Source organism: Microtus pennsylvanicus, chromosome 3 (assembly GCF_037038515.1).
Source record: "Microtus pennsylvanicus isolate mMicPen1 chromosome 3, mMicPen1.hap1, whole genome shotgun sequence".
Classification (NCBI taxonomy): domain Eukaryota; kingdom Metazoa; phylum Chordata; class Mammalia; order Rodentia; family Cricetidae; genus Microtus; species Microtus pennsylvanicus.
This window is the reverse complement of record NC_134581.1, coordinates 113831963-113845584: the sequence shown is the minus strand read 5'-3', so window position 1 is coordinate 113845584 and position 13622 is coordinate 113831963. Positions and strand designations below refer to the sequence as shown.

General features: G+C 39.5%; 1 non-coding gene and 1 pseudogene across 1 annotated transcript; one reads left to right on the top strand and one right to left on the bottom strand.

Moving 5' to 3' along the window:
• Positions 1-4212: 4212 nt before the first annotated feature.
• On the top strand, positions 4213-9610 carry LOC142846876 (glutamine synthetase-like; annotated as a pseudogene).
• Positions 9611-12447: 2837 nt separating this feature from the next.
• LOC142847396 (U6 spliceosomal RNA) lies at positions 12448-12551 on the bottom strand. The gene has a single exon (XR_012910161.1). It is a non-coding gene; the product is annotated as a U6 spliceosomal RNA (small nuclear RNA).
• Positions 12552-13622: the final 1071 nt, after the last annotated feature.

Genomic DNA, 13622 nt, shown 5'->3' with positions numbered 1-13622 from the left:
GCTAGCCAGGTGGGACAAAACAAAGGACCCAGTCTCCTCCTACTACATCTTGGGTTGGAGTTTTCCTTCTAGTATTTTGTATAGAACTGGGTTTGTGGCTAGGTATTGGTGAAATCTAATTTTGTCATGGAATATCTTGTTTTGTCTTTCTATGGTGATTGAAAGTTTTGCTGGGTATATAGTCTGGGCTAGCATCCATTGTCTTTTAATGTCTGAATAACACCTTCTGGCTTTCATTGTCTACAATGAGAAGTCAGGTGTAATTCTGATAGGTCTACCTTTATATGTTACTTGGCCTTTTTCCTTTGCAGCTCTTAATATTCTTTCTTTACTCTGTATCTTTAGTGTTTTGATTATTATGTGGCAAGAGGACTTTTTTTGGATCTAGTCTATTTGGTGTTTTGTAAGCTTCTTGTATATTCATAGGCATATCTTTCTTTAGGTTGGGAAAGTTTTCTTCTCTGATTTTGGTAAATATATTTTCTGTGCTTCTGAGTTGAACTTTTTCTCCTTCTTCTATACCTATTATTCTTAGATTTGGCCTTTTCATGGTGTCTCATATTTCCTGAATATTTTAGGTTAAGCTTCTGTTAGATTTAATGCTTTCTCTAACTGATGAGTCTATTTCCTCTATTGTATCTTCAGCGCTTGAGATTCTCTCTTCCATCTCTTGTATTCTGCTGTTCATGCTTGCATTTGTGATTCCAGATCATTTTCTCATTATTTCTATTTTTATACTTCGATCAGCTTGTGTTTTCTTTATTGTCTCTATTTCAGTTTTCAAATCTTGAATAGTTTCATATGTTTGATTTATTTTTCTTGGTTGTATTTGAGGGATTTGCTGGTGTCTTTCAATTTTTTGTTTGTGTTTTCCTCCATTTCTTTCAGGGAATTTCTCATTTCCTCTTTAAGAGTTTCAAACATTATTTTGAAGTTATTTTTTAGGTCATTTTCTTCTGCTTCATCTATATTTGGTTGTTCAGGTCTTACTCTTGTAGAGTATTTAGGTTTTACTGGTGTTGTGTTGCTCTTTGTGGTATTGCATGTGTTCTTACCTTTTCTGTCAGGGACTGAAAGCCCCAACATAGAAAACTATTTTCCCTAACTGGACTGGTACAGAGGCATGAAACATAACCAGACACAGCTTATACCATCATCATGGAAGGGCATCTCAGGCTTCTCCCCATCCTGTAGATCTCCACTACATTTGTTATACAAAACATCTTTTATTCCTCAGGTAACCCAAGGTGGATACCTCATTAATATTCTCTTTCCAGGGAATATGGGGCTAGGGAAACACTTGCAACTTAGTCATCAGCTTCAGCAAACCCCTCTCCCCAGGCGATCTACATTTTTAACAAAAGAGATAGGAGCAGCACACTTGGCTTTTGTTAGGGTAGTAACAGCCAGTCTGCAGGGCTATACAACTACCTCAGGCAGGGCCTATGGCTTCAGAGCCTGGCTACCACACCATACAGAAATATGGATCTACACTTTTCTACTCATCTTTTGTTCTAATAGATGTGGTTGGGGCTGTCTGAGATTATGTTGAATAATCTTCTAGGTGCCAATGAATCCAAAGCTTAGATGGGTATTCCTCATGGTACAGTCAGTGACACAGTTCTAGCTATCCTATTGGTTACTCTGTGTTCCTGGAGGTAGCTCAGCAATCCTGTGCTTTGCTCTGCTTCCTTGGAGTTTGCTCTCTGAGGTCTACTTTGGCCTAGGTTACTGGCTTTGACCTGTTTTTGTAAATCCTAGTCTGGATCCTTTACTACAGAAGTCCCTGGCTTGGAGTTGGTTTTGCAAATGTTTCTGGATCTAGTCTACTACCTTGGAGTTTCCAGACTCAGGTACGCCCAGAACTGCAGAGGACCTGGCTCAGGTTTACTCCCTCAGAGGTCCCAGACTCATGCTTAGACCAGCAGAAATTCTAGGTTTCTGCCTATTCCCTTTGATGTTCCAGACCAATGCCTGGACCCATAGAGGTTCTGGCTCAGGCCTACTCCCTCTGAGGTCCCAGACTCATGCCTGGCTCTGCAGAGATCTCTGGTTTCTGCCTACTCCTTTGGAGGTCCCAGATTAATGCCCAAACTGGCAGAGGTCCTGTCTCAGTCCTAGTTCCTGGGAGGTCCTAAACACAGGCCCAGACTGACAGTGGTCCTGGCTTAGGTCTACTCCCTTGAAGATCTCTCAGCAGTCACTGGCTCTGGTCCATATTTTAGTTTATTATTTTCTCTTAGAAATCTATTTGTTTTCAAGAGAGAGACAGAAAGTGGATAGATAAATATGAGAAAGGAGATAGAGAGGATCTGACTGTAGAATGAGGTAAAATAGAAAGAGAACATATTATATGAAAAAATATATATTTTCCATAAAAGAAAAATTTATCTATCTTAGCATTTGTTTCCTTAGCAATATGGAACCTAAGCACATTTAATTTATAGTAATGTGTAGGAAACACTTTACTATATATTGATCATGAGTTATATGGTGCAACCTACTGCTCCACTATGCAAATGAAGCTGCAACATCTGCAGTTAGAAGGGATCTCTGTAAATTACTGGACATGAATAAGTATCCTACTACAATTCAAAAAAGCTTTTTAATTAAAAATGCCAATAATTTTAAAGTCTATACAAGCAGTTACACTAATACCAATATTAGCATCAAGATGAGTCATCATAATTTATTATTGTTATTCTTCAGATGTGATTTACAGTATTGTGTAGGAAGAATTATAAAACTGCCTAAGACTCTATATTCTAAATAAAGGAAGGAGAAAGAAGAGTGTATGTATCTAATATTAATAATACAGGGATTTCTCTTATACTTTACTCATCTAATATGCACTTAGCACTATGAAATAGGTATTATAACCCACAATTAAAATACAGGGCTATAGAGTCTCAGATACATTCAGTAATTTACCTAAAAATTATAGAGAAAACACATGAAAAATACTGGTTTGAATTCAGAATTAACTGATTTTTAATTTATTAATCTTTCTACTAAATCATATTTTCCTTCATTTTGAAAACATTGCAACTTTATTTTTTAAAATTGCAGTAACATCCCTTTTACTTTTTCATTTTGATTTATAATAAATTTATATGCATCTAACTTTTTCATTACATTTTAAGTGGTATTATGTTTACAGTAAAAAAAAACTTTTTTATTTACCTTTTTAGAATCTCATACATGAGTACTGTGTTGACATTCTTTCCAGTCACTCCTACTTCTTCCCTTGTTTCCTTATTTCCTCACCACTTCTCAAATTCATGACTTTTTCTTCTTTAATTATGTATGTATATATAATTTAACTTAGTAAATCTGTTTAGTGTTGTTCTAGCTGTGTATGTGTTTAAGGCTGACCACTTGGTGTTGGATAGCCCTGGAGAAGACTGATTCCCCTTCTCTTAACAGCCATTAACTTCCTGTAGCTCTTCATATGGGGTGGAGACCTGTAGTAATATGGGTGGCGGGGCTGTGTCCCCAGCACCCCAGCCGCCTGCTAGCTCATGCCCCAAAATAACAACACACAAACTTTATTCATTTAAACACTGCTTGGCCCATTTCTATCTAGCCTCTTCTAAGCTAATTCTCACATATTAATTTAACCCATTTCTAATCATCTGTGTAGCGCCCCTAGGTGCGCTTTCGGGGAAGATTCTAGCCTATGTCCGTCCTGGGTCGGAGCTTCATTGCGTCTGCCTCAGAGAGCAGAGCATGGCGTCTCTTCTGAGGCATCTGCTCCCAAGAGGAGAGCTGTGGAGTCTGAGCTCACTTCCTTTTCCTCCCAGCGTTCTGTTCTGTTTACTCCTCCCACCTATCTTCTAACCAATGAGGGCCAAGCAGTTTCTTTTTAAATGACCTTCCTCCATTAGAGACCTGTAAGATTCCCTGACTTATATTGACATGTCCACTGGTGTTGTCACTGCATGGGTATTATTTAAGTGTCTGTAGAGGTTCCATGGGTAAAGGCACCAGTTAGGAACAGAAGACATTATCCTTAGCAGATGTCCTCTTCTGGCTTTTGCCATCATTCTGCTCCTTCTTCTATGATGTTTCCTGACTCTTATGTGTAGGGACTGTGTTGTAGATATATTACATGGGCTTTGGCATCCCATGTTCAATTGTTCTCTGCATTTTTACCAGTTGTAGGTTTTTGCAAATGTCTTTACTAGGAAAAAAAAAGAAGGTGCATCTTTGATGGCGGTAAGAGCAACATTTGGCTGTGGAAAGAGTCTTTAGAATGCAGTTATTAGTTATGCTGTCTTAGAAAAGGGCAGTTGTAGTTTCTCATCGAGGCTCCATGATCTATCTAAGCATAAATAGCACCAAGCATACCCTTCTATTGATCAGGCCTTAAGTTCAATTGGATAGTTGTTGATTACTCAAAAGATGTAGGTGCCACTATTGCTACCTTGGGGATATCTTGCTGTGCTGGTCATTGTGACTCATCAGTGTTAAAGATGGATAACACTTTTAATTGCTTTTCTTCTTTGGAAGCTTGCATAGTACCTTTGAATATTATGAGAGCTAGCATAATACCTTTGAATACTTTGAGAGCTAGTCTCCATCTAGGAGGCTTGCAGGTCAGTTTCAGTTTGATTCTTCCAAGTTTGAAGTGTGTACTGTTTCTATCAACCGTAAAGTTCTGAGAGGTAGCCAAGGGTGACATCAACAGCCTATATTGTTTTGCCAGTTACATGTTTGATAGGAAATTAGTATCTAGAATATGCAAAGAACCAATAAAACAAGTGACATATTTAAAAAGGGCTTATGGGTCTGAGCAGAGAGTTAACAAAAGAAGGAATAATAATCTATAAAGTATTGAATAGTTTTAGCAATTTGGGCAATATGAATTAATACTTTGAGATATTGCCTTACTACTATCATATTATGCATTTCTTTTGTTATGTCTAACTGTTTTGTAGATAAAAAGCATTTATTAATAGCCAGTCAGCTATCTCTGTTGACTTTAATCTTCTGAAGACTTTAATGTATCTATTGTGGGCAACTACTGGGGATATCGCTACACCAAAGACTCCTGATTGTACAGACACATGGGGACAATATAGCTTGTGATACTCTGAAGTATCTATATTAGCTTTCTCTTTCATTCCATATTTTACCACACCAGGTTGTTAGATAGTTCTTCAGACCAATGAATTTCCACAATGGAAAGGATTTCTAGACGCAAGGAAATGTATACAAATGATACAAAATAAACAACATGGAAGGTCTTTTATTTCTCTGGGAAAGGAGATTACTAGCAATTCCTAACTGAGAAAAGTCAGTATCTGTGTATTTGGTGGGGTTTTTTTGAAGCAAATTTACTGATTTTATTTGTAGTAAAGTTAATTGAATATATGACCTAATGAATCCATGTTTATTTTTAGCATAGAATCAGAACAAACTATTATAAACCTAATAACTCTTAATTGTAGTAATAATGACCTTTAAGTATATCTACTGGAGGATTCGCCTATCATATATTCCAAAATATGATCATATGAGAAAAAATAAAATTTTCATCATTGTTCACTTTGTCTCTCAGGTGAACTTATGTAATTTCAATAAAATAAGATCTGAACCTCCAAGGCAATAAAGAAATAGCTCAACAATAAACATTAAAACGAATGATTTCTTTTTCATTTACCTCTCCAGTGCAAGCACAAATATATCAGTTTCTACCTAATCTCTTCAGAGACTGAAATCATCAGTGAAGTCTTGGAGAAAAGACATACATAGTCTTTTAAAGTGAGCCATTTTCCCATTATGTTAACATGCTGCAGCTCACAAACAATTTACCTTGGGCTACTGTTGTAATAGGGGGCGGCGGTGGGGCTGCGTCCCCAAACACCCCAGCCGCCTGCCCTGCCCGGCTAGTTTTACCCGAAATAATTACACAGACACTGTATTCATTTAAACACTGCTCTGGCCCATTCCTATCTAGCCTCTTCTAGGCTAATTCTCACATCCCGATCAACCCATCTCTAATAATCTGTGAGCACCGGTCTTACCGGGAAGATTCTAGCCTAAGTCCATCCTGGGTCGGAGCTGGGGCATGGCGTCTCTCCTGAGGCGTCTGCTCCGGAGAGCAGAGCTGTGGAGTCTGACCTCACTTCCTCTTCCTCCTGGCATTCTGTTCTGTCTACTCCTCCCACCTATCTTCTAACCAATGAAATGGGCCGAGGCAGTTCCTTTATTGCTTAGCCAATGAAATCAATTGATATATGACACTCCCACATCAGGCTACTGTTAAACTGAAACAAAACATTTAAAGTAAAAAATTATCATTATGCATGAAGTAAAAACATGTCCTCTGAAAATCAAAATGGTAAAATAAAAGCACTGGTTCTAATTGTACCAAGGCTATGATTTGATCCAAAAGGTAAGTTGCCTAAGGCAGTATGAAAATAGAAGATTTGAGTACTATGTACAGTGGATCTTCAGCTAGTGAAAAATAAATACTGAATTCCTATTGAGCAAATATATGGTCAGTAGCTGCAGGGAAGATTCCAATTTCCAAAGGAAGTAATTTCCTTCACTATGTAAATGATTGCCAAGATGCTACATTAAGCAAACCTATCAGGAAAAAGAAGTTGTATAGGGCTCCTATTTCTTTCTTGATGTCACTGTCTCTGGCTCTTTATCTTCATATTGGTATACTTTAAATAACACACAAGGGCTAGGCCTGTTGCTGCAATGTAAAAGGGAAAAGATAAATAGATAGGGGTCCTTATCCTCTTTGCAGCATTTTGAAGCTAGGAAATAGAGAGAAGAGAGGAAAGGAAGCTAGCATTTGCTTTGAGCAGAAAGCAGTCCTGTACATTATTAGGAGTGCTGTTCCACATTCAGAGCTCTATCGTTTAAATTCTGTTACTTCCAGTTTCTAGGTCTGCCACCTTGTGTGAAGTACTTGGTGCTTCAGTTTCCTTACATGTAGGGTGGAGTAATAATGAAACCCTAGAGTTAATAAAGATAAGCTTATGAAGTAATCCCTGGTTAAATATGATGTGCTGTCTCTAACCACTATAAGTTGAATATTGGATTTATTTGCTTTTTCCATTTCATTTGCTCATTGTGATAATTGTTTTACTATACAGATGAGAAAATTGATGGACCCAAAATCCAAACTTCTTGCCAAATGATAAGTAGTAAGTGATGAAATTAAATCTAATTGAAATGTTTATATTTTTCTACACATGCCTATTTATTTTACAGTATCTATATAGGATTTTACCATGTTTCAAGGTATACAGGTATTAAACCTTTTATAGAGAATTAACCAAGCTTCTCTAAATTCAGAGAGGTTCTATGGAATTGATTCATATAATTATAGAAGCTGAGAAGTCTTGAGTTAGAGACCTGGGTAAGTTAATATTTAATGTCATGATCAAGTCTAAGGATCATCACTAGGAAACCAGGTGTTGTGTCATTTCAAAAGCCATCAGCATGTGACAGAAAGATTCAATGCATCAGTGTCTAGTGCAGACAAGGAAAAAGGCCAAGCTTTTGGTTGAACCACTTCTGAAAGCAGGATTCACAGCTGTAGCGGGTACAGCCTTTTGTTATATTCAGATCTTCAGTTGACATGATGAAGGCCACCTTCTCTGTATGCTGTGAATATGTTTTATTACCATTGCTTAATAAAGAAGCTATTTTGGTTCTATAGCAGTGTAGAACAGAGCAAGGTGAAAATTCAAAGCAGAGATAAAGGAGAAAAGAAGGCAGAATCAGGGAGATACAGTGTAGCTACCAAATGAGACAGATACTTAATGGAACCTTACAGGTTCCATTCAGCGATACACAAATTAGTGCAGATGGGTTGATTTAAGATGTAAGAGTTACTTAATAAGAAGCCTAAATTATTGGCCAAGCAGTGTTTTAATTGATATAGTTTCTGTGTGATTGTTTTGCGTATGGGCAGTCTCTTCATGCGCACTCACATGTGTGAGGACCATCTGTTTGACTTAGTCTATCAGTTCAAATGTTGATCTCATCCAATAATATCATCAAACAACATATCCAGAATAAGATTTGTCCAGAGGTCTATAAGTACTCTAACCCAGTCAAATTGGTGTACAAAATTCACCAATCCACATTCTTACAAAGACAAACTAAAGCTCTTAAGACATTGTGTAGTAAGATTTTTTTCCCTTCTATTAAAAATGGGTTTCACAGATTCTTATCAGCTCTCTGGAAACTATAAACTGACTTGATCCTGTGGATGCAACTTCAATTATATTCTTTACTGTAATCAACAATAGTTTATTAGGTGAGAGCCGAGAATAGGAGTAGAGCACACCATCTGATTCCCACACGGATCTCGTCTCCGCTCTCTTTGCTTTGCTCTCGTGGCCTGTCCCCCACATCCATTATCCTGCCAGCAACTGCTCAGAACACATTCCACCACCGCCACCTCAGCAAGTTCCCACCTAACAAAAGCATCAAGCAAATGTATATGTCCCTGCCCCAGGGTGAAAAAGTTCAGGCCATGTATATCTGGGTTGATGGTACCAGCGAAGGATTGCATTGCAAGACCAGCACCGTGGACTGTGAGCCCAAGTGTGTAGAAGAACTATCTGAGTGGCATTTTGATGGATATAGCACCTTTCAGTCTGAGGGCTCCAACAGTGATATGTATCTCAGCCCTGCTGCAATGTTTTAGGACCCCTTCCACACAGAGCCCAACAAGTTGGTGTTCTGCAGTTTTCAAGTATAACCGGAAGCCTTCAGAGACAAATTTAAGACACACATGTAAATGGATAATGAACAAGGTAAGCAACCAGCACCCCTGGTTTGGAATGGAACAGGAATATACTCTCATGGGAAAATATGGACACCCTTTCGGTTGGCCTCCCAATGGCTTCCCTGGGCCCCAAGGTTCATACTACTGTGGTGTATGAGCAGAAAGCCTATGGCAGGGATATCGTGGAGGCTCACTACCTGGCCTACTTGTATGCTGGAGTCAAGATTACAGGAACAAACGCTGAGGTCATGCCTGCCCAGTGGGAATTCCAAATAGGACCCTGTGAAGGAATCCTCACGAGAGATCATCTCTGGGTGGCCTGTTTCATCTTGCACCATGTATGTGAAGACTTTGGGGTGATAGCAACCTTTGATCCCAAGCCCATTTCTGGGAACTGGAATGGTGCTGGCTGCCATACCAACTTTAGCACCAAAGCCATGCGGGAGGAGAACCGTCTGAAGTACATTGAGGAGGCCATTGAGAAACTAAACAAGAGGCACAGGTACCACATTCGGGCCTAGAATCCCTAAAGGGGCCTAGACAATGCCCTGCATCTGACTGGATTCCATGATCCTCGAATATCAATGACGTTTCTGCTGGCGTTGCCAACCGCAGTGCCAGCATTCATATTCCCCAGACTGTCCGCCAGGAGAAGAGCTACTTTGAAGACCATCGCCCTTCTGCCAATTGTGACCCCTTTGCTGTGACAGAAGTCATTGTCTGTACTTGCCTTCTCAACAAAACTGGCGAGGAGCCCTTCCAATACAAGAACTAAGTGGACTAGATTTTGAGTGATCTTGAGCCCTTCCTAATCATTCCTCTCCAACTCTTCCCTGTCCCAGTTGTCCCCACTCTAACTCAAAGGATGGATTATCAAGGTATTTTTGTTCTTCATATACAGTTAATCTTGTTTTTATTGGTCAGAATAGAGGGGTCAAGTTCTTAACTTCTACATACCCAACCCTCAATTTTTCTATCTAGCTTTTTATTGGAGGAGGGAGGAAGGGAAAGTAATCACTGCTTCATCTCATCAGGAATGCTAGTTAGATTTTCTAGATATATAGAGATATATTTCAGTTAGATAGGCATTCTTCATATCTTTCAAAGACTGCAGAATATGACATTTTAAATGTTTTAATAACTTAGGGTTTTTCATGACAATGAGACACATCTGCTCCTGGCAGCACCAATCTACTTCAAGAGGAAGATGGGCATCGAAGAGGATCCTTATGAAGTTTGGTAGCCATTTGGGCAAGAAACTGCTCTTGCCTGGACTGTTGCATAAACTGGACACAGAGAACCCTCAGAGAGAGGACTGCTGAACTTGCCTGAAGGTGAGATGATCTTTTGGGGTTCCTGATTTATGAAAGAGTCTGTGAGACATTCTGCAGGATACAGCAGATAGTGACTGAACTGCCTTTGGAATTTCCTGCTTTATGGAAATATCTGCTGGATACTGTGGGTTTGAAGGCTGAAGATAGATGCCCCAATGCTTCAGAAGAACTTTGTGTGACTGTCCAGGCAGCAAGATGTCTCTGTCATTTCTAGAGTTTTGGAAGTTGCTTATTTCTTGTTTAATTAGGTAATATTATATCCTTCTGGAGTCTTTAATGGAGTTGAAGAATGGTTAGTTATAGTTATAGTTTTCCCTAGTTATGATAAAAGATAAAATAGATATAAATACTGTAACTGTAATTCTTACTTTATAACTGTTTTGCTATATGTAATTTTACTATGTTAAAATGAAAGCTTTCTTTTTTGCTTAAACAGAAAAAGGGGAAATGATGGAGGAAGGTCATTGGTTAATTAATAAATAAACTGCTTGGCCTGATAGGTCAGAACATAGGTGGGTGGAGTAGACAAAACATAATGCTGGGAAGAAGGGAAGTGAGGCAAATGCTATAGCTCTCCTCTCTAAAATTGACGCAGGTTAAAATCCTTCTTAGTAAGCCACCACCACGTTGTGCTACACTCATTATTAGAAATGGGTCAATCAAAATGTGAGAGTTACCTAGTAAGAGGCCAGAGCTAATGGGCCAAGCAGTGTTTAAAAGAATACAATTTGTGTGTTTTTATTTCGGGTGTAAAGCCAGACTTGCGGGAGCTGAGCGGGAAGCGGCCCGCAGCTCCTTCTACAGCAATTGAATCTTGTAAGTTTAAGGCCAGCTTGGTCTTCATAGCAAGTTTTAGGCCAGTTAGGGTCATAAAGTAAGAACTTCTCTTTGAGAGTTTGAATGTAGTTGTACCCCATAATCTAGTAGGGAGTGGCAATATTAGGAGTTGTGGCTTTATTGGAGAAAGAATGTCACTGTGGAGGTGGTCTTTGAGGTTTCTTATGATAAGGATACTGCTAAATGAGTCAGATGACTGCCTGTTGCTTGCAATATGTAAGAAATCTGTTACTTCTCCAGTACCATGTCTGCCGGCTTTCTACCATGCTCTCTGCCATGATGATAATGGACTGATCCTCAGAAACTGTAAGTGAGCCACTTCAATTAAATATTCTTTTTCATAAGAGTCACTGCATTCATGCTGTCCCTTAACAGGAATAAAAGTCCTAAGATATTTCAGGGAGGAGCTGCCTGTTCATCATGGCTGCCCAGAACCAAAATAACCACACAGAAACTATATTGATTAAAACACTGCTTGGCCCATTAGCTCTAACTTCTTATTGGCTAACTCTTATATCTTAATTTAACCAATCTTTATTAATTTGTGCATCACCACAAAGTCGTGGCCTACCAGCAAATTTTCAGCACTTCTGTCTCTGGTGGCTGCAGCTCCATGGCATCTCCTGACTCTGCCCTTCTTCCTTCCAGAATTTAATTCCATCTTCCCTTCCTAAGTTCTGCCCTATCAACAGGCCAAGGTGGTTTCTTTAGTCATTAATGGTAATTACAGCACACAGAGGAGACCCCCACATCACTAAGACATTTCCCCACTCACATTAAATGAATAAATATAGGAAAATAATACCAATCCTCTTGCTTTTCATGCTCTAAGATGTAACTAATTACAGATCATCTTAAGATGTGACTACTTGACATAGGCTCCCCCTGCACAGATTGGAGGGAGTTTCCTGACTGTAAAGCACTAGTATCTAGGCCACAGACCCCTGGTCACACTCCAATGGCCCTCCCCCACCCATTGGATCCCCAGCAACTGGTCAGCAGAGGCACCTGAAGGCACAGGATCCATCTGTCCTGATTGGTGGAAGATATAAGCAACTGGTCTCACAGCTGAAAAGCCCCAACTCTAGGCCCTAGATTCTGGGACATATACCATGCCACCCCCCACACCCATCACAGCCCCAGCAGCCAGTCACCAGAGGTTTCCAGAGGCCGAGGTACCACCGACACTGATTAGAGGAAGAACAGTCCTAAATCACAGACACCGTCTGAAACAATTTAGGAAGACTGACCACCAGAGGCATGTGCACCACCTGTCCTGATTGGAGGAAGAAAAATGCCTGTATTAGAATTACCCCAAACCTAGATAGGTAGATTGTTGTGCTCAAATTATAACCCCGAGAGAGACCACCAGAGAGTCCCAGACTATAGTAAGCAAGGTTTATTTAGTGTAACATGGACTAGTTCAGAACTCACCTCTAACCCCTGATACAGTGAGGTAGAGAGGAATTAGAGCTCCTCTGTGGGGTAAGCTTTTTTTTTTTAAGACAAATACTTAAAAATATGGAACGCTTCACGAATTTGCGTGTCATCCTTGCACAGGGGCCATGCTAATCTTCGCACAATTACTAAAATTGGGGTAAGCTTTTAAAGGTGTAACAATAAAGAGGCCTTTTGAAGCTACTTTGGCATGGGCACAAGGTCTTTTGCTCTGTCCCATCCTGCTGTTTAAGCTAGTTCTTTGTTCTTAGAGCAAGGCCATCCTGTTCCTGAGTCAGGCCATCTTTATCAGCCTGTACCAGGTGGTCAGCCGTAATTTCTCAGATGGGAGGTAGGAAGGCCACTATCTCTCTGAGAACAAGGTAGTCTGGGTTTCTATTTTGAAAACATTCTGCTAGGAAATTTCTTTTTACCTCTTTGAGAATAAGGGGTGAGAGTCTGATAGTCCCCACTCCTCTCTACCTCACTGCAGCAGGGGTTGGAAACAAGTTCCAAACTAGTTCATATTATGCTAAGTAAACCTTGCTTAATATAGTCTGGGCCTCTCTGGTGGTCTCTCTGGGGGTTTTAATCTGGGCACAACAGATGACTGATGTGGGATTTCCCTCTGTATGCTATGATTACCATTAATGAATAAAGAACTTCTTTGAGCCTATCGCAGAGCAGGGCAAGACAGTACAGAGTTAGGTGGGGGAAACTAAACAGAATTCTGCGAGAAAGGAGGCAAAATCAGAGAGAAGCCATGTAGCCCCACTAGAGCAAGACAAAACTTTACCTGGTAAACCACAACCATGTGGCGATACACAGATTAATATAAAATTGTTAAATTCATATATAAGAGTTACCCAATAAGAAGCTAGAGCTAATAGGCCAAGCAGTGGTTTAATTAATTACTTCTGTGTGAGTATTTCAGTCCTGGGCTGCCGTGACAAACAAGGGCCCTCCCCTCAACATATGTCACAGTAAAAATATATTCAGTAACATAAAGAGCAATATGGCACCACCAGAAACAAATGGTTCTACAACAGCAAAACCTGAACATCCCAAAACAGATGAGGAAGAAGAAAAAGACATTAAAAATAAATTTATGAAGATGATAGAGGCCCTAAAAGAGGAAATAAAAAAAATTCTTTTAAAGGAAAGGAGAGAAAGACAAACAAAAAATTGGAAGATATTAATAAATCCCTTAAAGAAATTCAAGAAAAAACAATCAAGCAGGTGAAGGCAACAGT